A 27361-nucleotide genomic window follows, 5' to 3' on the forward strand; every position below is an offset into this window, starting at 1 on the left:
AATTCTATATTATTTATAATAATAATAATATTGAAATTTTTTTAAATTGTCAATAAACAAAAATCAAATAAAATAAAAGCGTGTATATGTACCATAATATACATGCGTTGCACAGACGTATTGTTCATCACTTCATTTTGTTGAGATGTGGCATACGTTATATAAACGCAACAACCTAAATATATAATGTTGTACCTGATTTCAGGTTAAGGCTTTGCATATATCTTTAGAAATATAAAATTATGTAAATATTATATCATTTTTTGTCAAGTGCCATATTTTTAAAGATTATGTAAAACTAAGACATTTCGCAACATTGTTTAGGTATAAAAATTTTTTTTATTGAAGGAATTGATATATGCCAGTAAAATGGTGTATTTTTAATTTCTTTCAATAAACATATATGTGACGTAATGAAATAAACCAAAAACAAATATATCACTCTAAGCGGTGGATCACTCGGCTCATGGGTCGATGAAGAACGCAGCAAACTGTGCGTCATCGTGTGAACTGCAGGACACATGAACATCGACATTTTGAACGCATATCGCAGTCCATGCTGTTATGTACTTTAATTAATTTTAGAGTGCTGCTTGGACTACATATGGTTGAGGGTTGTAAGACTATGCTAATTAAGTTGTTTAAAAATTTTCACAAATTTTTAAGCATATGGTATATTATTGGATATATATATTTATATTTTTTATATAAATAATAATATTCATAATATTAAAATAATATATGGAAAAAGGTACTATTATCTCATAGTATATTTTGTATGAGAAAATTGAAGATATATATATATTTTCTTTTTCAAATCAAAAAATACTGAGGAAGGTCTAGCATAAAAGAAAAAAATTTTATTTTTTTTTCATCTAGAATTGCCTCTTATTATTGATGCGATAAAAAGAATTGTTGAACATATTATAGAAATCTTCAAAAGAAAAATTTTTAATATTAAACAAACAAAAATAGTACAATCCATAAAATTTGAACAAATATATATATATATATATATATTTATATACAAGTTCAAAATTAACATTGTTTTATACAACCTCAACTCATATGGGACTACCCCCTGAATTTAAGCATATTAATTAGGGGAGGAAAAGAAACTAACAAGGATTTTCTTAGTAGCGGCGAGCGAAAAGAAATCAGTTCAGCACTAAGTCACTTTGTCTATATGGCAAATGTGAGATGCAGTGTATGGAACATCAATATTCTAGTATGAGAAATTAACGATTTAAGTCCTTCTTAAATGAGGCCATTTACCCATAGAGGGTGCCAGGCCCGTATAACGTTAATGATTACTAGATGGTGTTTCCAAAGAGTCGTGTTGCTTGATAGTGCAGCACTAAGTGGGTGGTAAACTCCATCTAAAACTAAATATAACCATGAGACCGATAGTAAACAAGTACCGTGAGGGAAAGTTGAAAAGAACTCTGAATAGAGAGTTAAATAGTACGTGAAACTGCTTAGAGGTTAAGCCCGATGAACCTGAATATCCGTTATGGAAAATTCATCATTAGAATTGTAATATTTAAACAATATTATAATAATAGTGTGCATTTTTTCCATATAAGGACATTGTAATCTATTAGCATATTAATTTATCATAAAATTATGGCATATAGTTTATTTCAATTAAAATGCTTGCGTTTTAACATGAAATAAAAGCTGTAAATTTGATAAAGTGCTGATAGATTTATATCAATACAGTGCGTTAATTTTTCGGAATTATATAATGGCATGATTATCATTGATTTTTGTGTTTATTATATGCACTTGTATGATTAACAATGCGTAAGATTCAGGATACCTTCGGGACCCGTCTTGAAACACGGACCAAGGAGTCTAACATATGTGCAAGTTATTGGGATATAAACCTAATAGCGTAATTAACTTGACTATTAATGGGATTAGTTTTTTAACTATTTATAGTTGATTAACACAATCCCGGGGCGTTCTATATAGTTATGTATAATGGTATTTATATTATTTATACCTCTAACTAGAACGTACCTTGAGCATATATGCTGTGACCCGAAAGATGGTGAACTATACTTGATCAGGTTGAAGTCAGGGGAAACCCTGATGGAAGACCGAAACAGTTCTGACGTGCAAATCGATTGTCAGAATTGAGTATAGGGGCGAAAGACCAATCGAACCATCTAGTAGCTGGTTCCTTCCGAAGTTTCCCTCAGGATAGCTGGTGCATTTAAATATTATATAAAATAATCTTATCTGGTAAAGCGAATGATTAGAGGCCTTAGGGTCGAAACGATCTTAACCTATTCTCAAACTTTAAATGGGTAAGAACCTTAACTTTCTTGATATGAAGTTTAAGGTTATGATATAATGTGCCCAGTGGGCCACTTTTGGTAAGCAGAACTGGCGCTGTGGGATGAACCAAACGTAATGTTACGGTGCCCAAATTAACAACTCATACAGAAACCATGAAAGGCGTTGGTTGCTTAAAACAGCAGGACGGTGATCATGGAAGTCGAAATCCGCTAAGGAGTGTGTAACAACTCACCTGCCGAAGCAACTAGCCCTTAAAATGGATGGCGCTTAAGTTGTATACCTATACATTACCGCTAAAGTAGATGATTTATATTACTTGTAATATAAATTTTGAAACTTTAGTGAGTAGGAAGGTACAATAGTGTGCATAGAAGTGTTTGGCGTAAGCCTGCATGGAGCCGCTATTGGTACAGATCTTGGTGGTAGTAGCAAATAATCGAATGAGACCTTGGAGGACTGAAGTGGAGAAGGGTTTCGTGTGAACAGTGGTTGATCACGAGTTAGTCGGTCCTAAGTTCAAGGCGAAAGCCGAAAATTTTCAAGTAAAGAAAAATCAAAATAAATAAACAAAAATGTGCCTAATTATCGATTTTTATACACTTGAATAATTTTGAACGAAAGGGAATACGGTTCCAATTCCGTAACCTGTTGAGTATCCGTTTGTTATTAAATATGGGCCTCGTGCTCATCCTGGCAACAGGAACGACCATAAAGAAGCCGTCGAGAGATATCGGAAGAGTTTTCTTTTCTGTTTTATAGCCGTACTACCATGGAAGTCTTTCGCAGAGAGATATGGTAGATGGGCTAGAAGAGCATGACATATACTGTTGTGTCGATATTTTCTCCTCGGACCTTGAAAATTTATGGTGGGGATACGCAAACTTCTCAACAGGCCGTACCAATATCCGCAGCTGGTCTCCAAGGTGAAGAGTCTCTAGTCGATAGAATAATGTAGGTAAGGGAAGTCGGCAAATTAGATCCGTAACTTCGGGATAAGGATTGGCTCTGAAGATTGAGATAGTCGGGCTTGATTGGGAAACAATAACATGGTTTATGTGCTCGTTCTGGGTAAATAGAGATCTATCATTTTATGGTAGTTTCTTGTTCCCCGGATAGTTTAGTTACGTAGCCAATTGTGGAACTTTCTTGCTAAAATTTTTAAGAATACTAGCCGGGCAACCGATTAGTTCTTTTAAATTATAACGATTATCAATTAACAATCAATTCAGAACTGGCACGGACTTGGGGAATCCGACTGTCTAATTAAAACAAAGCATTGTGATGGCCCTAGCGGGTGTTGACACAATGTGATTTCTGCCCAGTGCTCTGAATGTCAAAGTGAAGAAATTCAAGTAAGCGCGGGTCAACGGCGGGAGTAACTATGACTCTCTTAAGGTAGCCAAATGCCTCGTCATCTAATTAGTGACGCGCATGAATGGATTAACGAGATTCCTACTGTCCCTATCTACTCCCTCAGCCATATGGTAGCTTGTCGTAAAAGGCGACTAACCATACTACTGAGGTCCCCGGTGTAAAAATTGGGATCGGTTGTCATTGTGAAGTGAGAGAAAGTTGTTCATACAGCTGATCTTGAGGTGTCAGAAAGCTGGGGTTAGCGGCTGTAAAGATCCTAACCAAATGAGTGAAAGTTGATGTCGAGCCGAATCAGCCGAACTCGGAGGAGTAAAGTGTTGCCAAATGAAAGCTGGGGTTAGCGGCTGGTCAGATCCTAACCAAAGAGTGAAAGTTGCTTATGTAGCTGATCTCGAGGAGAAGAAAAGATGTCGAAAGATGGTGTAAATTTGGCTGGGATCTACTGCCAGGATAGATCTTAACCAAATGAGTGAAAGTTGCTTATGTAGCTGATCTCGAGGAGAAGAAAAGATGTCGAAAGATGGTGTAAATGGGCTGGGGTTAACGGCCAGGAAAGATTTTAACCAATGAGTGAAAGTTGCTTATGTAGCTGATCTCGAGGAGAAGAAAAGTTGTCGAAAGATGGTGTAAATGGGCTGGGGTTAACGGCCAGGAAAGATTTTAACCAAATGAGTGAACTCGAGGAGAAGAAAAAGCAGCAGCCGAAAGATGGTGAATAGCGGGGCCGGGGTTAACGGCCAAGAAAGATTTTAACCGGTGGAGAACGAGGTGTCAGAAGAAGATTGGCTGCTCCTCTTCACCTTGCTATGCAAGGAGAAGGAAGGAGCAGCCAGAAGAAAGTGTACTGCTGCAAAGAAGAAGAAAAATGTGGTGCATGGGCCTGTATAGTAGCGGGCGAAGAATTCTACTATAGCTCGGGATAGCTTGTATCGTAGAAGTCGACTAAACATCCCAATCGGCTATGTCCAGCAGCCTGCAGGTTAGGAAAGCAAAGGATGGGGGTCACCAACTCCCTCACCATACTGGTGTGGACCGCATTCGTGCGATTCACATTGTGTATGGGTAAATTCGGTAGCACGGGTGGGCTTGGTATTCCAAGACCAGTCCAATTGAGGTTGGCCCCCTTGTGGGAGTTCGTGCTGGCTGTGGTGTCAATATTCAGTGTGGCCCTGAGTACTGACGGTTGGGATCCAGTTGTCATATGTATTTTATATACGGATCCCAACACGGTGCTGTTTCCGTTAAGCAGTGGAAGTTGGCTAGGTGCTTCGCATCTTACCAAGGTGGAATGTACATCCTAACCATGTACATTCGTTTGGAACCCCCAAGGGGAAGTCTTCGGATGGAACTTTGGGGGGGCGTATGGTCTGGCGCTATCCAAACTCGCTGTATATTTCCTACTTTCGTAGGAAATAAGATACACGTGGTAGTAAACCCCCAATAGGGTACACGCCACGTAAAACAAATCATGGCAATTGTCCCTATCTACTATCTAGCGAAACCACAGCCAAGGGAACGGGCTTGGAATAATTAGCGGGGAAAGAAGACCCTTTTGAGCTTGACTCTAATCTGGCAGTGTAAGGAGACATAAGAGGTGTAGAATAAGTGGGAGATATTAGGCTTCGGTTTGATATCGCCAATGAAATACCACTACTCTTATTGTTTCCTTACTTACTTGATTAAGTGGAACGTGTATCATTTCCTAGCCATTATACGGATATATTAATTATGTCTTATGGTATTGGGTTTTGATGCAAGCTTCTTGATCAAAGTATCACGAGTTTGTTATATAATCGCAAACAAATTCTTTAATGAGAAAATGCAGCAATGTGTTTTTGATTTAATAATTTGGTATAACTCCAATTACTCAGGTATGATCCAATTCAAGGACATTGCCAGGTAGGGAGTTTGACTGGGGCGGTACATCTCTCAAATAATAACGGAGGTGTCCCAAGGCCAGCTCAGTGCGGACAGAAACCACACATAGAGCAAAAGGGCAAATGCTGACTTGATCTCGGTGTTCAGTACACACAGGGACAGCAAAAGCTCGGCCTATCGATCCTTTTGGTTTAAAGAGTTTTTAACAAGAGGTGTCAGAAAAGTTACCATAGGGATAACTGGCTTGTGGCGGCCAAGCGTTCATAGCGACGTCGCTTTTTGATCCTTCGATGTCGGCTCTTCCTATCATTGTGAAGCAAAATTCACCAAGCGTTGGATTGTTCACCCATGCAAGGGAACGTGAGCTGGGTTTAGACCGTCGTGAGACAGGTTAGTTTTACCCTACTAATGACAAAACGTTGTTGCGACAGCATTCCTGCGTAGTACGAGAGGAACCGCAGGTACGGACCAATGGCACAATACTTGTTCGAGCGAACAGTGGTATGACGCTACGTCCGTTGGATTATGCCTGAACGCCTCTAAGGTCGTATCCGTGCTGGACTGCAATGATAAATAAGGGGCAATTTGCATTGTATGGCTTCTAAACCATTAAAAGTTTATAATTCATTTTATAGACGACAATGGATGTGATGCCAATGTTATATATAACATAGTAAATTGGGAGGATCTTCGATCACCTGATGCCGCGCTAGTTATATTTTAAAACATTATTTAATACAATGACAAAGCCTGGAATCAATTGTAAACGACTTTTGTAACAGGCAAGGTGTTGTAAGTGGTTGAGCAGCTGCCATACTGCGATCCACTGAAGCTTATCCTTTGCTTGATATGATTCGAAAAATATCCATAATATTATGTATGCATATAATTGTGTATACGGAATAAAGCAGAACAAATAAAACAGAGCTTACGAACGAAAGATACAAAGATGATATACAAAGATACAAAGATATAAAGATATAAAAAAATATAAATGAAATGGAAGGCTTCATTTATATATATATATAAGACCGTGAAATTGATTGATATATATATATATATATATATATATGAGAACTCAAAATCGATGAAGAGAACTTATTATAATATAAGTACTTGACATTGATGGAGAGAACTCATATCATATAAGATATGAAAAATAATACAATATGGAATCAAGGTTCCATTTTACATATAATATGTAAAGAGAGAGAACATTTGGAATTGATGGAAGAAATTTACAAGTCAGAAAACATTAAATATGAGAACTCGATATTGATGAAGAGAACTTATTATAATATAAGTGCTTGACATTGATGGAGAGAACTCATATCATATAAGATATGAAAAATAATACAATATGGAATCAAGGTTCCATTTTACATATAATATGTAAAGAGAGAGAACATTTGGAATTGATGGAAGAAATTTACAAGTCAGAAAACATTAAGTATGAGAACTCGATATTGATGAAGAGAACTTATTATAATATAAGTACTTGACATTGATGGAGAGAAGTCATATCATATAAGATATGAAAAATAATACAATATTGGAATCAAGGTTCCATTTTACATATAATATGTAAAGAGAGAGAACATTTGGAATTGATGGAAGAAATTTACAAGTCAGAAAACATTTAGTATGAGAACTCGATATTGATGAAGAGAACTTATTATAATATAAGTACTTGACATTGAAGGAGAGAAGTCATATCATATAAGATATGAAAAATACAATATGGAATCAAGGTTCCATTTTAAATGTAATATATAATTTGAATTTATTTGATTTATGGATTTTATGTTTTTAGATATGAAAATATATATGATGGTTTTTTATATATTTAAAGAGAGAGTTGGAATTGATGGAAGAAATTTACAAGTCAGAAAACATTAAGTATGAGAACTCGATATTGATGAAGAGAACTTATTATAATATAAGTACTTGACATTGATGGAGAGAAGTCATATCATATAAGATATGAAAAATAATACAATATGGAATCAAGGTTCCATTTTAAATGTAATATATAAAGAGAGAGATTGGAATTGATGGAAGAAATTTACAAGTCAGAAAACATTAAGTATGAGAACTCGATATTGATGAAGAGAACTTATTATAAGAGAGAAGTCATATCATATAAGATATGAGAAATACAATGTGGAATCAAGGTTCCATTTTACATATAATATGTAAAGAGAGAGAACACTTGGAATTGATAGAAGAAATCTACAAGTCAGAAAACATTAAGTATGAGAACTCGATATTGATGAAGAAAACTTACTTATTATAATATATGTACACTCACATTTGAGATCTACACAACATATAGTGTAGGCGTCGTCGACAAATTTACACAAAATTAATCAAACTACTTTTGTATTTCACTTCACATCCAATGTTAACACTCACATTTGACATCTACACACAGTGTAGGCGACGTCAACAAATTTTTACACAAAATTAATCAAACTACTTTTGTATTTCACTTCACATCCAATGTTAACACTCACATTTGAGATCTACACACAGTAGTAGGCGTCGTCAACAAATTTACTATATCATACTAATAATATAATATAGCAGTAAATAAATACATAAATTTAGTCAGCCAGTCTACATAAAAAAAGAATAAAGAAATTGGTGGTGCCCAGTGCGAAAAATGGCGTTTATAAAGTCGTTGTGTCAAAAAACCTATATAGGGTAAGTGGTGTTGCGCAAGGCAAGTTCATATATGAGAGAAATTTAAAAATGAAAAATTCATATGAATGTGGAGTGTTGGCTTGCCAGCATAGATTATTATAATAATATAATAAAGAATAATGAAGTTAAATGGATTGCATTATTGAAATAATACATGAAAATGCAAAGGTCTGTGGTTCCCCTTGTGAAAAATGGCGTATATAAACAAGTTGTGTCCAAAAACCTATATAGGGGAGTGGTGTTGCGCAAGGCAAGTTCATATGAGAGAAAATTAAAAATGAAAAATTCATATGAATGTGGAGTGTTGCCTTGCCAGCATAGGTTATTAATATAATATAATAAAGAATAATGAAGTTAAGTGATTGTATTATATGTAATACATGACAATATATGGGTGAGTGGTTCCCTTTGGAAAAAATGGCGTATATAAAGAGATTGTGTCCAGAAACCTATATAGGGGAGTGGTGTTGCGCAAGGCAAGTTCATATGAGAGAAAATTAAAAATGAAAAATTCATATGAATGTGGAGTGTTGCCTTGCCAGCATAGGTTATTAATATGATATAATAAAGAATAATGAAATTAAATGATTGTATATTATATATATAGAGAGAATTTCGGTTCCACCTATATAAATATAAAATATGTGACTGAGGTTCCACTTATAATAATATATAGAGAGAACCTCGGTTCCACCTATATAAATTAAATATAAAATATGTGACTGAGGTTCCACTTATAATAATATATAGAGAGAACCTCGGTTCCACCTATATAAATATAAAATATGTGACCGAGGTTCCACTTATAATATATAGAGAGAACCTCGGTTCCACCTATATAAATATAAAATATGTGACTGAGGTTCCACTTATAAATAATATATAGAGAGAACCTCGGTTCCAGCATATAAATATAAAATATGTGACTGTGGTTCCACGTATAATATATAGAGAGAACCTCGGTTCCACCTATATAAATATAAAATATGTGACTGAGGTTCCACTTATAATATATAGAGAGAACCTCGGTTCCAGCATATAAATATAAAATATGTAACTAAGATGTTCTGAAAGGCATAGAATATTAATGTAATATAATTATAAATAAAGAATAATGAAATTAAGTGATTGTATCATTAAAATAATACATGAAAATGCAAAGGTCTGTGGTGCCCCATGTGAAAAATGGCGTATATAAACAAGTTGTGTCCAAAAACCTATAGAGGGGAGTGGTGTTGCGCAAGGCAAGTTCATATGAGAGAAAATTAAAAATGAAAAATTCATATGAATGTGGAGTGTTGCCTTGCCAGCATAGGTTATTAATATAATATAATAAAGAATAATGAAGTTAAGTGATTGTATTATATGTAATACATGACAATATATGGGTGAGTGGTTCCCTTTGGAAAAAATGGCGTATATAAAGAGATTGTGTCCAGAAACCTATATAGGGGAGTGGTGTTGCGCAAGGCAAGTTCATATGAGAGAAAATTAAAAATGAAAAATTCATATGAATGTGGAGTGTTGCCTTGCCAGCATAGGTTATTAATATGATATAATAAAGAATAATGAAATTAAATGATTGTATATTATATATATAGAGAGAATTTCGGTTCCACCTATATAAATATAAAATATGTGACTGAGGTTCCACTTATAATAATATATAGAGAGAACCTCGGTTCCACCTATATAAATTAAATATAAAATATGTGACTGAGGTTCCACTTATAATAATATATAGAGAGAACCTCGGTTCCACCTATATAAATATAAAATATGTGACCGAGGTTCCACTTATAATATATAGAGAGAACCTCGGTTCCACCTATATAAATATAAAATATGTGACTGAGGTTCCACTTATAAATAATATATAGAGAGAACCTCGGTTCCAGCATATAAATATAAAATATGTGACTGTGGTTCCACGTATAATATATAGAGAGAACCTCGGTTCCACCTATATAAATATAAAATATGTGACTGAGGTTCCACTTATAATATATAGAGAGAACCTCGGTTCCAGCATATAAATATAAAATATGTAACTAAGATGTTCTGAAAGGCATAGAATATTAATGTAATATAATTATAAATAAAGAATAATGAAATTAAGTGATTGTATCATTAAAATAATACATGAAAATGCAAAGGTCTGTGGTGCCCCATGTGAAAAATGGCGTATATAAACAAGTTGTGTCCAAAAACCTATATAGGGGAGTGGTGTTGCGCAAGGCAAGTTCATATGAGAGAAAATTAAAAATGAAAAATTCATATGAATGTGGAGTGTTGCCTTGCCAGCATAGGTTATTAATATAATATAATAAAGAATAATGAAGTTAAGTGATTGTATTATATGTAATACATGACAATATATGGGTGAGTGGTTCCCTTTGGAAAAAATGGCGTATATAAAGAGATTGTGTCCAGAAACCTATATAGGGGAGTGGTGTTGCGCAAGGCAAGTTCATATGAGAGAAAATTAAAAATGAAAAATTCATATGAATGTGGAGTGTTGCCTTGCCAGCATAGGTTATTAATATGATATAATAAAGAATAATGAAATTAAATGATTGTATATTATATATATAGAGAGAATTTCGGTTCCACCTATATAAATATAAAATATGTGACTGAGGTTCCACTTATAATAATATATAGAGAGAACCTCGGTTCCACCTATATAAATTAAATATAAAATATGTGACTGAGGTTCCACTTATAATAATATATAGAGAGAACCTCGGTTCCACCTATATAAATATAAAATATGTGACAGAGGTTCCACTTATAATATATATATATAGAGAGAACCTCGGTTCCACCTATATAAATATAAAATATGTGACTGAGGTTCCACTTATAAATAATATATAGAGAGAACCTCGGTTCCAGCATATAAATATAAAATATGTGACTGTGGTTCCACGTATAATATATAGAGAGAACCTCGGTTCCACCTATATAAATATAAAATATGTGACTGAGGTTCCACTTATAATATATAGAGAGAACCTCGGTTCCAGCATATAAATATAAAATATGTAACTAAGATGTTCTGAAAGGCATAGAATATTAATGTAATATAATTATAAATAAAGAATAATGAAATTAAGTGATTGTATCATTAAAATAATACATGAAAATGCAAAGGTCTGTGGTGCCCCATGTGAAAAATGGCGTATATAAACAAGTTGTGTCCAAAAACCTATATAGGGGAGTGGTGTTGCGCAAGGCAAGTTCATATGAGAGAAAATTAAAAATGAAAAATTCATATGAATGTGGAGTGTTGCCTTGCCAGCATAGGTTATTAATATAATATAATAAAGAATAATGAAGTTAAGTGATTGTATTATATGTAATACATGACAATATATGGGTGAGTGGTTCCCTTTGGAAAAAATGGCGTATATAAAGAGATTGTGTCCAGAAACCTATATAGGGGAGTGGTGTTGCGCAAGGCAAGTTCATATGAGAGAAAATTAAAAATGAAAAATTCATGTGAATGTGGAGTGTTGCCTTGCCAGCATAGGTTATTAATATAATATAATAAAGAATAATGAAGTTAAGTGATTGTATTATATGTAATACATGACAATATATGGGTGAGTGGTTCCCTTTGGAAAAAATGGTGTATATAAAGAGATTGTGTCCAGAAACCTATATATGGAGTGGTGTTGCGCAAGGCAAGTTCATATGAGAGAAAATTAAAAATGAAAAATTCATATGAATGTGGAGTGTTGCCTTGCCAGCATAGGTTATTAATATAATATAATAAAGAATAATGAAGTTAAGTGATTGTATTATGTGTAATACATGACAATATATGGGTGAGTGGTTCCCTTTGGAAAAAATGGCGTATATAAAGAGATTGTGTCCAAAAACCTATACATGATGAGCAGTGGTTGCTCATCACATTATATGTTGGAAACATATAATAAGAAATTTAATTGTCATATACTCATTTAATGGGTTTATTATATCGTTATTTGTTACCTTTGTGTACTTGGCTTGCGATATTCAAATAGATAAATGTGAAATTTTGCCGAGGTACATTCGATTCATTTAGTAATCAAATGTATACATTAATTGGTTTCCATTTATCGTTAATTCTTTTACATGTGTCCGTTGTAAGGGCTGCCAATACTTAAATGTTTGTTGGGGTTCTACTTCGGAAAAAAATTTTAGAAATCATGTAACGAGCATTTTTCGGATGTTTATTACTTGATTTTATTGTCATATATTTTAAAAATGTTGTCATATTTATATTATTTATCAAAGCACATCCATGTATATATAATGTATTTCTCATTATTATATATGTGGTGTGCTTTGCTTAATATATAATCATCACATATTTATTACAAAAAAGTAACTAAATTATAAATTGTCATCAAAATAAAAATGCTAAATCCTTATATGGATTTATGCAATGTGTGATATATATATTAAGTAAGTGAAAATAAAAAAATATATTTGAACGAAATTATATATAATGAAATGTCAATTTTTATAATAACGAACATGAATGCTATATAATGATAGCCATATTCGTTCAATATTATATCTGTTATATATATATTTTATTCAAAATATATTAAACTGTCATATAATTAAAGAATTTGTCATATATATATTTACTTGTATTATATATTAAATATATGAATACAAAAAAAAAAATAAATAACATTATTCTGGTTGATCCTGCCAGTAGTTATATGCTTGTCTCAAAGATTAAGCCATGCATGTCTAAGTACACACGAATTAACAGTGAAACCGCAAAAGGCTCATTATATCAGTTATGGTTCCTTAGATCGTTAACAGTTACTTGGATAACTGTGGTAATTCTAGAGCTAATACATGCAATTAAAACACGGACCTTTTGGAACGTGTGCTTTTATTAGGCTAAAACCAAGCGATCGCAAGATCGTTTTATTGGTTGAACTCTAGATAACATGCAGATCGTATGGTCTTGTACCGACGACAGATCTTTCAAATGTCTGCCCTATCAACTTTTGATGGTAGTATCTAGGACTACCATGGTTGCAACGGGTAACGGGGAATCAGGGTTCGATTCCGGAGAGGGAGCCTGAGAAACGGCTACCACATCTAAGGAAGGCAGCAGGCGCGTAAATTACCCACTCCCAGCTCGGGGAGGTAGTGACGAAAAATAACAATACAGGACTCATATCCGAGGCCCTGTAATTGGAATGAGTACACTTTAAATCCTTTAACAAGGACCTATTGGAGGGCAAGTCTGGTGCCAGCAGCCGCGGTAATTCCAGCTCCAAAAGCGTATATTAAAGTTGTTGCGGTTAAAACGTTCGTAGTTGAACTTGTGCTTCATACGGGTAGTACAACTTACAATTGTGGTTAGTACTATACCTTTATGTATGTAAGCGTATTACCGGTGGAGTTCTTATATTTAATTAAGTACTTGTAATTTTTTAAATATTCCTCCTATTTAAAAACCTGCATTAGTGCTCTTCATCGAGTGTTATTGTGGGCCGGTACAATTACTTTGAACAAATTAGAGTGCTTAAAGCAGGCTTCAAATGCCTGAATATTCTGTGCATGGGATAATGAAATAAGACCTCTGTTCTGCTTTCATTGGTTTTCAGATCAAGAGGTAATGATTAATAGAAGCAGTTTGGGGGCATTAGTATTACGACGCGAGAGGTGAAATTCTTGGACCGTCGTAAGACTAACTTAAGCGAAAGCATTTGCCAAAGATGTTTTCATTAATCAAGAACGAAAGTTAGAGGTTCGAAGGCGATCAGATACCGCCCTAGTTCTAACCATAAACGATGCCAGCTAGCAATTGGGTGTAGCTACTTTTATGGCTCTCTCAGTCGCTTCCCGGGAAACCAAAGCTTTTGGGCTCCGGGGGAAGTATGGTTGCAAAGCTGAAACTTAAAGGAATTGACGGAAGGGCACCACCAGGAGTGGAGCCTGCGGCTTAATTTGACTCAACACGGGAAAACTTACCAGGTCCGAACATAAGTGTGTAAGACAGATTGATAGCTCTTTCTCGAATCTATGGGTGGTGGTGCATGGCCGTTCTTAGTTCGTGGAGTGATTTGTCTGGTTAATTCCGATAACGAACGAGACTCAAATATATTAAATAGATATCTTCAGGATTATGGTGTTGAAGCTTATATAGCCTTCATTCATGATGGCAGTAAAATGTTTATTGTGTTTGAATGTGTTTATATAAGTGGAGCCGTACCTGTTGGTTTGTCCCATTATAAGGACACTAGCTTCTTAAATGGACAAATTGCGTCTAGCAATAATGAGATTGAGCAATAACAGGTCTGTGATGCCCTTAGATGTCCTGGGCTGCACGCGCGCTACAATGAAAGTATCAACGTGTATTTCCTAGACCGAGAGGTCCGGGTAAACCGCTGAACCACTTTCATGCTTGGGATTGTGAACTGAAACTGTTCACATGAACTTGGAATTCCCAGTAAGTGTGAGTCATTAACTCGCATTGATTACGTCCCTGCCCTTTGTACACACCGCCCGTCGCTACTACCGATTGAATTATTTAGTGAGGTCTCCGGACGTGATCACTGTGACGCTTCGTGTGTTGCGGTTGTTTCGCAAAAGTTGACCGAACTTGATTATTTAGAGGAAGTAAAAGTCGTAACAAGGTTTCCGTAGGTGAACCTGCGGAAGGATCATTATTGTATAATGTTCTTATCCGTTAATAAAAAAAATAAAAAAATTCTATATTATTTATAATAATAATAATATTGAAATTTTTTTAAATTGTCAATAAACAAAAATCAAATAAAATAAAAGCGTGTATATGTACCATAATATACATGCGTTGCACAGACGTATTGTTCATCACTTCATTTTGTTGAGATGTGGCATACGTTATATAAACGCAACAACCTAAATATATAATGTTGTACCTGATTTCAGGTTAAGGCTTTGCATATATCTTTAGAAATATAAAATTATGTAAATATTATATCATTTTTTGTCAAGTGCCATATTTTTAAAGATTATGTAAAACTAAGACATTTCGCAACATTGTTTAGGTATAAAATTTTTTTTATTGAAGGAATTGATATATGCCAGTAAAATGGTGTATTTTTAATTTCTTTCAATAAACATATATGTGACGTAATGAAATAAACCAAAAACAAATATATCACTCTAAGCGGTGGATCACTCGGCTCATGGGTCGATGAAGAACGCAGCAAACTGTGCGTCATCGTGTGAACTGCAGGACACATGAACATCGACATTTTGAACGCATATCGCAGTCCATGCTGTTATGTACTTTAATTAATTTTAGAGTGCTGCTTGGACTACATATGGTTGAGGGTTGTAAGACTATGCTAATTAAGTTGTTTAAAAATTTTCACAAATTTTTAAGCATATGGTATATTATTGGATATATATATATTTATATTTTTATATAAATAATAATATTCATAATATTAAAATAATATATGGAAAAAGGTACTATTATCTCATAGTATATTTTGTATGAGAAAATTGAAGATATATATATATTTTTTTTTTTCAAATCAAAAAATACTGAGGAAGGTCTAGCATAAAAGAAAAAAATTTTTTTTTTTTTTCATCTAGAATTGCCTCTTATTATTGATGCGATAAAAAGAATTGTTGAACATATTATAGAAATCTTCAAAAGAAAAATTTTTAATATTAAACAAACAAAAATAGTACAATCCATAAAATTTGACACAAATATATATATATATATATATTTATATACAAGTTCAAAATTAACATTGTTTTATACAACCTCAACTCATATGGGACTACCCCCTGAATTTAAGCATATTAATTAGGGGAGGAAAAGAAACTAACAAGGATTTTCTTAGTAGCGGCGAGCGAAAAGAAATCAGTTCAGCACTAAGTCACTTTGTCTATATGGCAAATGTGAGATGCAGTGTATGGAACATCAATATTCTAGTATGAGAAATTAACGATTTAAGTCCTTCTTAAATGAGGCCATTTACCCATAGAGGGTGCCAGGCCCGTATAACGTTAATGATTACTAGATGGTGTTTCCAAAGAGTCGTGTTGCTTGATAGTGCAGCACTAAGTGGGTGGTAAACTCCATCTAAAACTAAATATAACCATGAGACCGATAGTAAACAAGTACCGTGAGGGAAAGTTGAAAAGAACTCTGAATAGAGAGTTAAATAGTACGTGAAACTGCTTAGAGGTTAAGCCCGATGAACCTGAATATCCGTTATGGAAAATTCATCATTAGAATTGTAATATTTAAACAATATTATAATAATAGTGTGCATTTTTTCCATATAAGGACATTGTAATCTATTAGCATATTAATTTATCATAAAATTATGGCATATAGTTTATTTCAATTAAAATGCTTGCGTTTTAACATGAAATAAAAGCTGTAAATTTGATAAAGTGCTGATAGATTTATATAAATACAGTGCGTTAATTTTTCGGAATTATATAATGGCATGATTATCATTGATTTTTGTGTTTATTATATGCACTTGTATGATTAACAATGCGTAAGATTCAGGATACCTTCGGGACCCGTCTTGAAACACGGACCAAGGAGTCTAACATATGTGCAAGTTATTGGGATATAAACCTAATAGCGTAATTAACTTGACTATTAATGGGATTAGTTTTTTAACTATTTATAGTTGATTAACACAATCCCGGGGCGTTCTATATAGTTATGTATAATGGTATTTATATTATTTATACCTCTAACTAGAACGTACCTTGAGCATATATGCTGTGACCCGAAAGATGGTGAACTATACTTGATCAGGTTGAAGTCAGGGGAAACCCTGATGGAAGACCGAAACAGTTCTGACGTGCAAATCGATTGTCAGAATTGAGTATAGGGGCGAAAGACCAATCGAACCATCTAGTAGCTGGTTCCTTCCGAAGTTTCCCTCAGGATAGCTGGTGCATTTAAATATTATATAAAATAATCTTATCTGGTAAAGCGAATGATTAGAGGCCTTAGGGTCGAAACGATCTTAACCTATTCTCAAACTTTAAATGGGTAAGAACCTTAACTTTCTTGATATGAAGTTTAAGGTTATGATATAATGTGCCCAGTGGGCCACTTTTGGTAAGCAGAACTGGCGCTGTGGGATGAACCAAACGTAATGTTACGGTGCCCAAATTAACAACTCATACAGAAACCATGAAAGGCGTTGGTTGCTTAAAACAGCAGGACGGTGATCATGGAAGTCGAAATCCGCTAAGGAGTGTGTAACAACTCACCTGCCGAAGCAACTAGCCCTTAAAATGGATGGCGCTTAAGTTGTATACCTATACATTACCGCTAAAGTAGATGATTTATATTACTTGTAATATAAATTTTGAAACTTTAGTGAGTAGGAAGGTACAATAGTGTGCATAGAAGTGTTTGGCGTAAGCCTGCATGGAGCCGCTATTGGTACAGATCTTGGTGGTAGTAGCAAATAATCGAATGAGACCTTGGAGGACTGAAGTGGAGAAGGGTTTCGTGTGAACAGTGGTTGATCACGAGTTAGTCGGTCCTAAGTTCAAGGCGAAAGCCGAAAATTTTCAAGTAAAGAAAAATCAAAATAAATAAACAAAAATGTGCCTAATTATCGATTTTTATACACTTGAATAATTTTGAACGAAAGGGAATACGGTTCCAATTCCGTAACCTGTTGAGTATCCGTTTGTTATTAAATATGGGCCTCGTGCTCATCCTGGCAACAGGAACGACCATAAAGAAGCCGTCGAGAGATATCGGAAGAGTTTTCTTTTCTGTTTTATAGCCGTACTACCATGGAAGTCTTTCGCAGAGAGATATGGTAGATGGGCTAGAAGAGCATGACATATACTGTTGTGTCGATATTTTCTCCTCGGACCTTGAAAATTTATGGTGGGGATACGCAAACTTCTCAACAGGCCGTACCAATATCCGCAGCTGGTCTCCAAGGTGAAGAGTCTCTAGTCGATAGAATAATGTAGGTAAGGGAAGTCGGCAAATTAGATCCGTAACTTCGGGATAAGGATTGGCTCTGAAGATTGAGATAGTCGGGCTTGATTGGGAAACAATAACATGGTTTATGTGCTCGTTCTGGGTAAATAGAGATCTATCATTTTATGGTAGTTTCTTGTTCCCCGGATAGTTTAGTTACGTAGCCAATTGTGGAACTTTCTTGCTAAAATTTTTAAGAATACTAGCCGGGCAACCGATTAGTTCTTTTAAATTATAACGATTATCAATTAACAATCAATTCAGAACTGGCACGGACTTGGGGAATCCGACTGTCTAATTAAAACAAAGCATTGTGATGGCCCTAGCGGGTGTTGACACAATGTGATTTCTGCCCAGTGCTCTGAATGTCAAAGTGAAGAAATTCAAGTAAGCGCGGGTCAACGGCGGGAGTAACTATGACTCTCTTAAGGTAGCCAAATGCCTCGTCATCTAATTAGTGACGCGCATGAATGGATTAACGAGATTCCTACTGTCCCTATCTACTATCTAGCGAAACCACAGCCAAGGGAACGGGCTTGGAATAATTAGCGGGGAAAGAAGACCCTTTTGAGCTTGACTCTAATCTGGCAGTGTAAGGAGACATAAGAGGTGTAGAATAAGTGGGAGATATTAGGCTTCGGTTTGATATCGCCAATGAAATACCACTACTCTTATTGTTTCCTTACTTACTTGATTAAGTGGAACGTGTATCATTTCCTAGCCATTATACGGATATATTAATTATGTCTTATGGTATTGGGTTTTGATGCAAGCTTCTTGATCAAAGTATCACGAGTTTGTTATATAATCGCAAACAAATTCTTTAATGAGAAAATGCAGCAATGTGTTTTTGATTTAATAATTTGGTATAACTCCAATTACTCAGGTATGATCCAATTCAAGGACATTGCCAGGTAGGGAGTTTGACTGGGGCGGTACATCTCTCAAATAATAACGGAGGTGTCCCAAGGCCAGCTCAGTGCGGACAGAAACCACACATAGAGCAAAAGGGCAAATGCTGACTTGATCTCGGTGTTCAGTACACACAGGGACAGCAAAAGCTCGGCCTATCGATCCTTTTGGTTTAAAGAGTTTTTAACAAGAGGTGTCAGAAAAGTTACCATAGGGATAACTGGCTTGTGGCGGCCAAGCGTTCATAGCGACGTCGCTTTTTGATCCTTCGATGTCGGCTCTTCCTATCATTGTGAAGCAAAATTCACCAAGCGTTGGATTGTTCACCCATGCAAGGGAACGTGAGCTGGGTTTAGACCGTCGTGAGACAGGTTAGTTTTACCCTACTAATGACAAAACGTTGTTGCGACAGCATTCCTGCGTAGTACGAGAGGAACCGCAGGTACGGACCAATGGCACAATACTTGTTCGAGCGAACAGTGGTATGACGCTACGTCCGTTGGATTATGCCTGAACGCCTCTAAGGTCGTATCCGTGCTGGACTGCAATGATAAATAAGGGGCAATTTGCATTGTATGGCTTCTAAACCATTAAAAGTTTATAATTCATTTTATAGACGACAATGGATGTGATGCCAATGTTATATATAACATAGTAAATTGGGAGGATCTTCGATCACCTGATGCCGCGCTAGTTATATTTTAAAACATTATTTAATACAATGACAAAGCCTGGAATCAATTGTAAACGACTTTTGTAACAGGCAAGGTGTTGTAAGTGGTTGAGCAGCTGCCATACTGCGATCCACTGAAGCTTATCCTTTGCTTGATATGATTCGAAAAATATCCATAATATTATGTATGCATATAATTGTGTATACGGAATAAAGCAGAACAAATAAAACAGAGCTTACGAACGAAAGATACAAAGATGATATACAAAGATACAAAGATATAAAGATATAAAAAAATATAAATGAAATGGAAGGCTTCATTTATATATATATATAAGACCGTGAAATTGATTTATATATATATATATATATATATATATATGAGAACTCAAAATCGATGAAGAGAACTTATTATAATATAAGTACTTGACATTGATGGAGAGAACTCATATCATATAAGATATGAAAAATAATACAATATGGAATCAAGATTCCATTTTACATATAATATGTAAAGAGAGAGAACATTTGGAATTGATGGAAGAAATTTACAAGTCAGAAAACATTAAATATGAGAACTCGATATTGATGAAGAGAACTTATTATAATATAAGTGCTTGACATTGATGGAGAGAACTCATATCATATAAGATATGAAAAATAATACAATATGGAATCAAGGTTCCATTTTACATATAATATGTAAAGAGAGAGAACATTTGGAATTGATGGAAGAAATTTACAAGTCAGAAAACATTAAGTATGAGAACTCGATATTGATGAAGAGAACTTATTATAATATAAGTACTTGACATTGATGGAGAGAAGTCATATCATATAAGATATGAAAAATAATACAATATTGGAATCAAGGTTCCATTTTACATATAATATGTAAAGAGAGAGAACATTTGGAATTGATGGAAGAAATTTACAAGTCAGAAAACATTTAGTATGAGAACTCGATATTGATGAAGAGAACTTATTATAATATAAGTACTTGACATTGAAGGAGAGAAGTCATATCATATAAGATATGAAAAATAATACAATATGGAATCAAGGTTCCATTTTAAATGTAATATATAAAGAGAGAGATTGGAATTGATGGAAGAAATTTACAAGTCAGAAAACATTAAGTATGAGAACTCGATATTGATGAAGAGAACTTATTATAATATAAGTACTTGACATTGATGGAGAGAAGTCATATCATATAAGATATGAAAAATAATACAATATGGAATCAAGGTTCCATTTTACATATAATATGTAAAGAGAGAGAACATTTGGAATTGATGGAAGAAATTTACAAGTCAGAAAACATTAAGTATGAGAACTCGATATTGATGAAGAGAACTTATTATAATATAAGTACTTGACATTGAAGGAGAGAAGTCATATCATATAAGATATGAAAAAAATACAATATGGAATCAAGGTTCCATTTTAAATGTAATATATAAAGAGAGAGATTGGAATTGATGGAAGAAATTTACAAGTCAGAAAACATTAAGTATGAGAACTCGATATTGATGAAGAGAACTTATTATAATATAAGTACTTGACATTGATGGAGAGAAGTCATATCATATAAGATATGAAAAATAATACAATATGGAATCAAGGTTCCATTTTAAATGTAATATATAAAGAGAGAGATTGGAATTGATGGAAGAAATTTACAAGTCAGAAAACATTAAGTATGAGAACTCGATATTGATGAAGAGAACTTATTATAAGAGAGAAGTCATATCATATAAGATATGAGAAATACAATGTGGAATCAAGGTTCCATTTTACATATAATATGTAAAGAGAGAGAACACTTGGAATTGATAGAAGAAATCTACAAGTCAGAAAACATTAAGTATGAGAACTCGATATTGATGAAGAAAACTTACTTATTATAATATATGTACACTCACATTTGAGATCTACACAACATATAGTGTAGGCGTCGTCGACAAATTTACACAAAATTAATCAAACTACTTTTGTATTTCACTTCACATCCAATGTTAACACTCACATTTGACATCTACACACAGTGTAGGCGACGTCAACAAATTTTTACACAAAATTAATCAAACTACTTTTGTATTTCACTTCACATCCAATGTTAACACTCACATTTGAGATCTACACACAGTAGTAGGCGTCGTCAACAAATTTACTATATCATACAATAATATATAATATAGCAGTAAATAAATACATAAATATAGTCAGCCAGTCTACATAAAAAAAGAATAAAGAAATTGGTGGTGCCCAGTGCGAAAAATGGCGTTTATAAAGTCGTTGTGTCAAAAAACCTATATAGGGTAAGTGGTGTTGCGCAAGGCAAGTTCATATATGAGAGAAATTTAAAAATGAAAAATTCATATGAATGTGGAGTGTTGGCTTGCCAGCATAGATTATTATAATAATATAATAAAGAATAATGAAGTTAAATGGATTGCATTATTGAAATAATACATGAAAATGCAAAGGTCTGTGGTTCCCCTTGTGAAAAATGGCGTATATAAACAAGTTGTGTCCAAAAACCTATATAGGGGAGTGGTGTTGCGCAAGGCAAGTTCATATGAGAGAAAATTAAAAATGAAAAATTCATATGAATGTGGAGTGTTGCCTTGCCAGCATAGGTTATTAATATAATATAATAAAGAATAATGAAGTTAAGTGATTGTATTATATGTAATACATGACAATATATGGGTGAGTGGTTCCCTTTGGAAAAAATGGCGTATATAAAGAGATTGTGTCCAGAAACCTATATAGGGGAGTGGTGTTGCGCAAGGCAAGTTCATATGAGAGAAAATTAAAAATGAAAAATTCATATGAATGTGGAGTGTTGCCTTGCCAGCATAGGTTATTAATATGATATAATAAAGAATAATGAAATTAAATGATTGTATATTATATATATAGAGAGAATTTCGGTTCCACCTATATAAATATAAAATATGTGACTGAGGTTCCACTTATAATAATATATAGAGAGAACCTCGGTTCCACCTATATAAATTAAATATAAAATATGTGACTGAGGTTCCACTTATAATAATATATAGAGAGAACCTCGGTTCCACCTATATAAATATAAAATATGTGACCGAGGTTCCACTTATAATATATAGAGAGAACCTCGGTTCCACCTATATAAATATAAAATATGTGACTGAGGTTCCACTTATAAATAATATATAGAGAGAACCTCGGTTCCAGCATATAAATATAAAATATGTGACTGTGGTTCCACGTATAATATATAGAGAGAACCTCGGTTCCACCTATATAAATATAAAATATGTGACTGAGGTTCCACTTATAATATATAGAGAGAACCTCGGTTCCAGCATATAAATATAAAATATGTAACTAAGATGTTCTGAAAGGCATAGAATATTAATGTAATATAATTATAAATAAAGAATAATGAAATTAAGTGATTGTATCATTAAAATAATACATGAAAATGCAAAAGGTCTGTGGTGCCCCATGTGAAAAATGGCGTATATAAACAAGTTGTGTCCAAAAACCTATATAGGGGAGTGGTGTTGCGCAAGGCAAGTTCATATGAGAGAAAATTAAAAATGAAAAATTCATATGAATGTGGAGTGTTGCCTTGCCAGCATAGGTTATTAATATAATATAATAAAGAATAATGAAGTTAAGTGATTGTATTATATGTAATACATGACAATATATGGGTGAGTGGTTCCCTTTGGAAAAAATGGCGTATATAAAGAGATTGTGTCCAGAAACCTATATAGGGGAGTGGTGTTGCGCAAGGCAAGTTCATATGAGAGAAAATTAAAAATGAAAAATTCATATGAATGTGGAGTGTTGCCTTGCCAGCATAGGTTATTAATATGATATAATAAAGAATAATGAAATTAAATGATTGTATATTATATATATAGAGAGAATTTCGGTTCCACCTATATAAATATAAAATATGTGACTGAGGTTCCACTTATAATAATATATAGAGAGAACCTCGGTTCCACCTATATAAATTAAATATAAAATATGTGACTGAGGTTCCACTTATAATAATATATAGAGAGAACCTCGGTTCCACCTATATAAATATAAAATATGTGACCGAGGTTCCACTTATAATATATAGAGAGAACCTCGGTTCCACCTATATAAATATAAAATATGTGACTGAGGTTCCACTTATAAATAATATATAGAGAGAACCTCGGTTCCAGCATATAAATATAAAATATGTGACTGTGGTTCCACGTATAATATATAGAGAGAACCTCGGTTCCACCTATATAAATATAAAATATGTGACTGAGGTTCCACTTATAATATATAGAGAGAACCTCGGTTCCAGCATATAAATATAAAATATGTAACTAAGATGTTCTGAAAGGCATAGAATATTAATGTAATATAATTATAAATAAAGAATAATGAAATTAAGTGATTGTATCATTAAAATAATACATGAAAATGCAAAGGTCTGTGGTGCCCCATGTGAAAAATGGCGTATATAAACAAGTTGTGTCCAAAAACCTATATAGGGGAGTGGTGTTGCGCAAGGCAAGTTCATATGAGAGAAAATTAAAAATGAAAAATTCATATGAATGTGGAGTGTTGCCTTGCCAGCATAGGTTATTAATATAATATAATAAAGAATAATGAAGTTAAGTGATTGTATTTATTGTATTATATGTAATACATGACAATATATGGGTGAGTGGTTCCCTTTGAAAAAAATGGCGTATATAAAGAGATTGTGTCCAGAAACCTATATAGGGGAGTGGTGTTGCGCAAGGCAAGTTCATATGAGAGAAAATTAAAAATGAAAAATTCATATGAATGTGGAGTGTTGCCTTGCCAGCATAGGTTATTAATATGATATAATAAAGAATAATGAAATTAAATGATTGTATATTATATATATAGAGAGAATTTCGGTTCCACCTATATAAATATAAAATATGTGACTGAGGTTCCACTTATAATAATATATAGAGAGAACCTCGGTTCCACCTATATAAATTAAATATAAAATATGTGACTGAGGTTCCACTTATAATAATATATAGAGAGAACCTCGGTTCCACCTATATAAATATAAAATATGTGACCGAGGTTCCACTTATAATATATAGAGAGAACCTCGGTTCCACCTATATAAATATAAAAATATGTGACTGAGGTTCCACTTATAAATAATATATAGAGAGAACCTCGGTTCCAGCATATAAATATAAAAATATGTGACTGTGGTTCCACGTATAATATATAGAGAGAACCTCGGTTCCACCTATATAAATATAAAATATGTGACTGAGGTTCCACTTATAATATATAGAGAGAACCTCGGTTCCAGCATATAAATATAAAATATGTAACTAAGATGTTCTGAAAGGCATAGAATATTAATGTAATATAATTATAAATAAAGAATAATGAAATTAAGTGATTGTATCATTAAAATAATACATGAAAATGCAAAGGTCTGTGGTGCCCCATGTGAAAAATGGCGTATATAAACAAGTTGTGTCCAAAAACCTATATAGGGGAGTGGTGTTGCGCAAGGCAAGTTCATATGAGAGAAAATTAAAAATGAAAAATTCATATGAATGTGGAGTGTTGCCTTGCCAGCATAGGTTATTAATATAATATAATAAAGAATAATGAAGTTAAGTGATTGTATTATATGTAATACATGACAATATATGGGTGAGTGGTTCCCTTTGGAAAAAATGGCGTATATAAAGAGATTGTGTCCAGAAACCTATATAGGGGAGTGGTGTTGCGCAAGGCAAGTTCATATGAGAGAAAATTAAAAATGAAAAATTCATATGAATGTGGAGTGTTGCCTTGCCAGCATAGGTTATTAATATGATATAATAAAGAATAATGAAATTAAATGATTGTATATTATATATATAGAGAGAATTTCGGTTCCACCTATATAAATATAAAATATGTGACTGAGGTTCCACTTATAATAATATATAGAGAGAACCTCGGTTCCACCTATATAAATTAAATATAAAATATGTGACTGAGGTTCCACTTATAATAATATATAGAGAGAACCTCGGTTCCACCTATATAAATATAAAATATGTGACCGAGGTTCCACTTATAATATATAGAGAGAACCTCGGTTCCACCTATATAAATATAAAATATGTGACTGAGGTTCCACTTATAAATAATATATAGAGAGAACCTCGGTTCCAGCATATAAATATAAAATATGTGACTGTGGTTCCACGTATAATATATAGAGAGAACCTCGGTTCCACCTATATAAATATAAAATATGTGACTGAGGTTCCACTTATAATATATAGAGAGAACCTCGGTTCCAGCATATAAATATAAAATATGTAACTAAGATGTTCTGAAAGGCATAGAATATTAATGTAATATAATTATAAATAAAGAATAATGAAATTAAGTGATTGTATCATTAAAATAATACATGAAAATGCAAAGGTCTGTGGTGCCCCATGTGAAAAATGGCGTATATAAACAAGTTGTGTCCAAAAACCTATATAGGGGAGTGGTGTTGCGCAAGGCAAGTTCATATGAGAGAAAATTAAAAATGAAAAATTCATATGAATGTGGAGTGTTGCCTTGCCAGCATAGGTTATTAATATAATATAATAAAGAATAATGAAGTTAAGTGATTGTATTATATGTAATACATGACAATATATGGGTGAGTGGTTCCCTTTGGAAAAAATGGCGTATATAAAGAGATTGTGTCCAGAAACCTATATAGGGGAGTGGTGTTGCGCAAGGCAAGTTCATATGAGAGAAAATTAAAAATGAAAAATTCATATGAATGTGGAGTGTTGCCTTGCCAGCATAGGTTATTAATATGATATAATAAAGAATAATGAAATTAAATGATTGTATATTATATATATAGAGAGAATTTCGGTTCCACCTATATAAATATAAAATATGTGACTGAGGTTCCACTTATAATAATATATAGAGAGAACCTCGGTTCCACCTATATAAATTAAATATAAAATATGTGACTGAGGTTCCACTTATAATAATATATAGAGAGAACCTCGGTTCCACCTATATAAATATAAAATATGTGACCGAGGTTCCACTTATAATATATAGAAAGAACCTCGGTTCCACCTATATAAATATAAAATATGTGACTGAGGTTCCACTTATAAATAATATATAGAGAGAACCTCGGTTCCAGCATATAAATATAAAATATGTGACTGTGGTTCCACGTATAATATATAGAGAGAACCTCGGTTCCACCTATATAAATATAAAATATGTGACTGAGGTTCCACTTATAATATATAGAGAGAACCTCGGTTCCAGCATATAAATATAAAATATGTAACTAAGATGTTCTGAAAGGCATAGAATATTAATGTAATATAATTATAAATAAAGAATAATGAAATTAAGTGATTGTATCATTAAAATAATACATGAAAATGCAAAGGTCTGTTGGTGCCCCATGTGAAAAATGGCGTATATAA

The 27361-nt window shown here is 33.4% G+C and overlaps 4 non-coding genes and 1 pseudogene across 4 annotated transcripts; all 5 read left to right on the top strand.

The window, feature by feature from the left end:
• Positions 1–439: 439 nt before the first annotated feature.
• On the top strand, positions 440–618 carry LOC122757096. Its single transcript, XR_006357024.1, has one exon. It is a non-coding gene; the product is annotated as a 5.8S ribosomal RNA (ribosomal RNA).
• Positions 619–1054: 436 nt separating this feature from the next.
• Positions 1055–6417, top strand: LOC122757106 (annotated as a pseudogene).
• Positions 6418–12959: 6542 nt separating this feature from the next.
• LOC122757099 lies at positions 12960–14954 on the top strand. The gene has a single exon (XR_006357027.1). It is a non-coding gene; the product is annotated as a small subunit ribosomal RNA (ribosomal RNA).
• Positions 14955–15431: 477 nt separating this feature from the next.
• Positions 15432–15610, top strand: LOC122757107. The gene has a single exon (XR_006357033.1). It is a non-coding gene; the product is annotated as a 5.8S ribosomal RNA (ribosomal RNA).
• A 437-nt stretch (positions 15611–16047) lies between these two features.
• Positions 16048–20016, top strand: LOC122757104. Its single transcript, XR_006357031.1, has one exon. It is a non-coding gene; the product is annotated as a large subunit ribosomal RNA (ribosomal RNA).
• Positions 20017–27361: the final 7345 nt, after the last annotated feature.

Source organism: Drosophila mojavensis, unplaced genomic scaffold (assembly GCF_018153725.1).
Source record: "Drosophila mojavensis isolate 15081-1352.22 unplaced genomic scaffold, ASM1815372v1 contig_292, whole genome shotgun sequence".
Lineage (NCBI taxonomy): Eukaryota > Metazoa > Arthropoda > Insecta > Diptera > Drosophilidae > Drosophila > Drosophila mojavensis.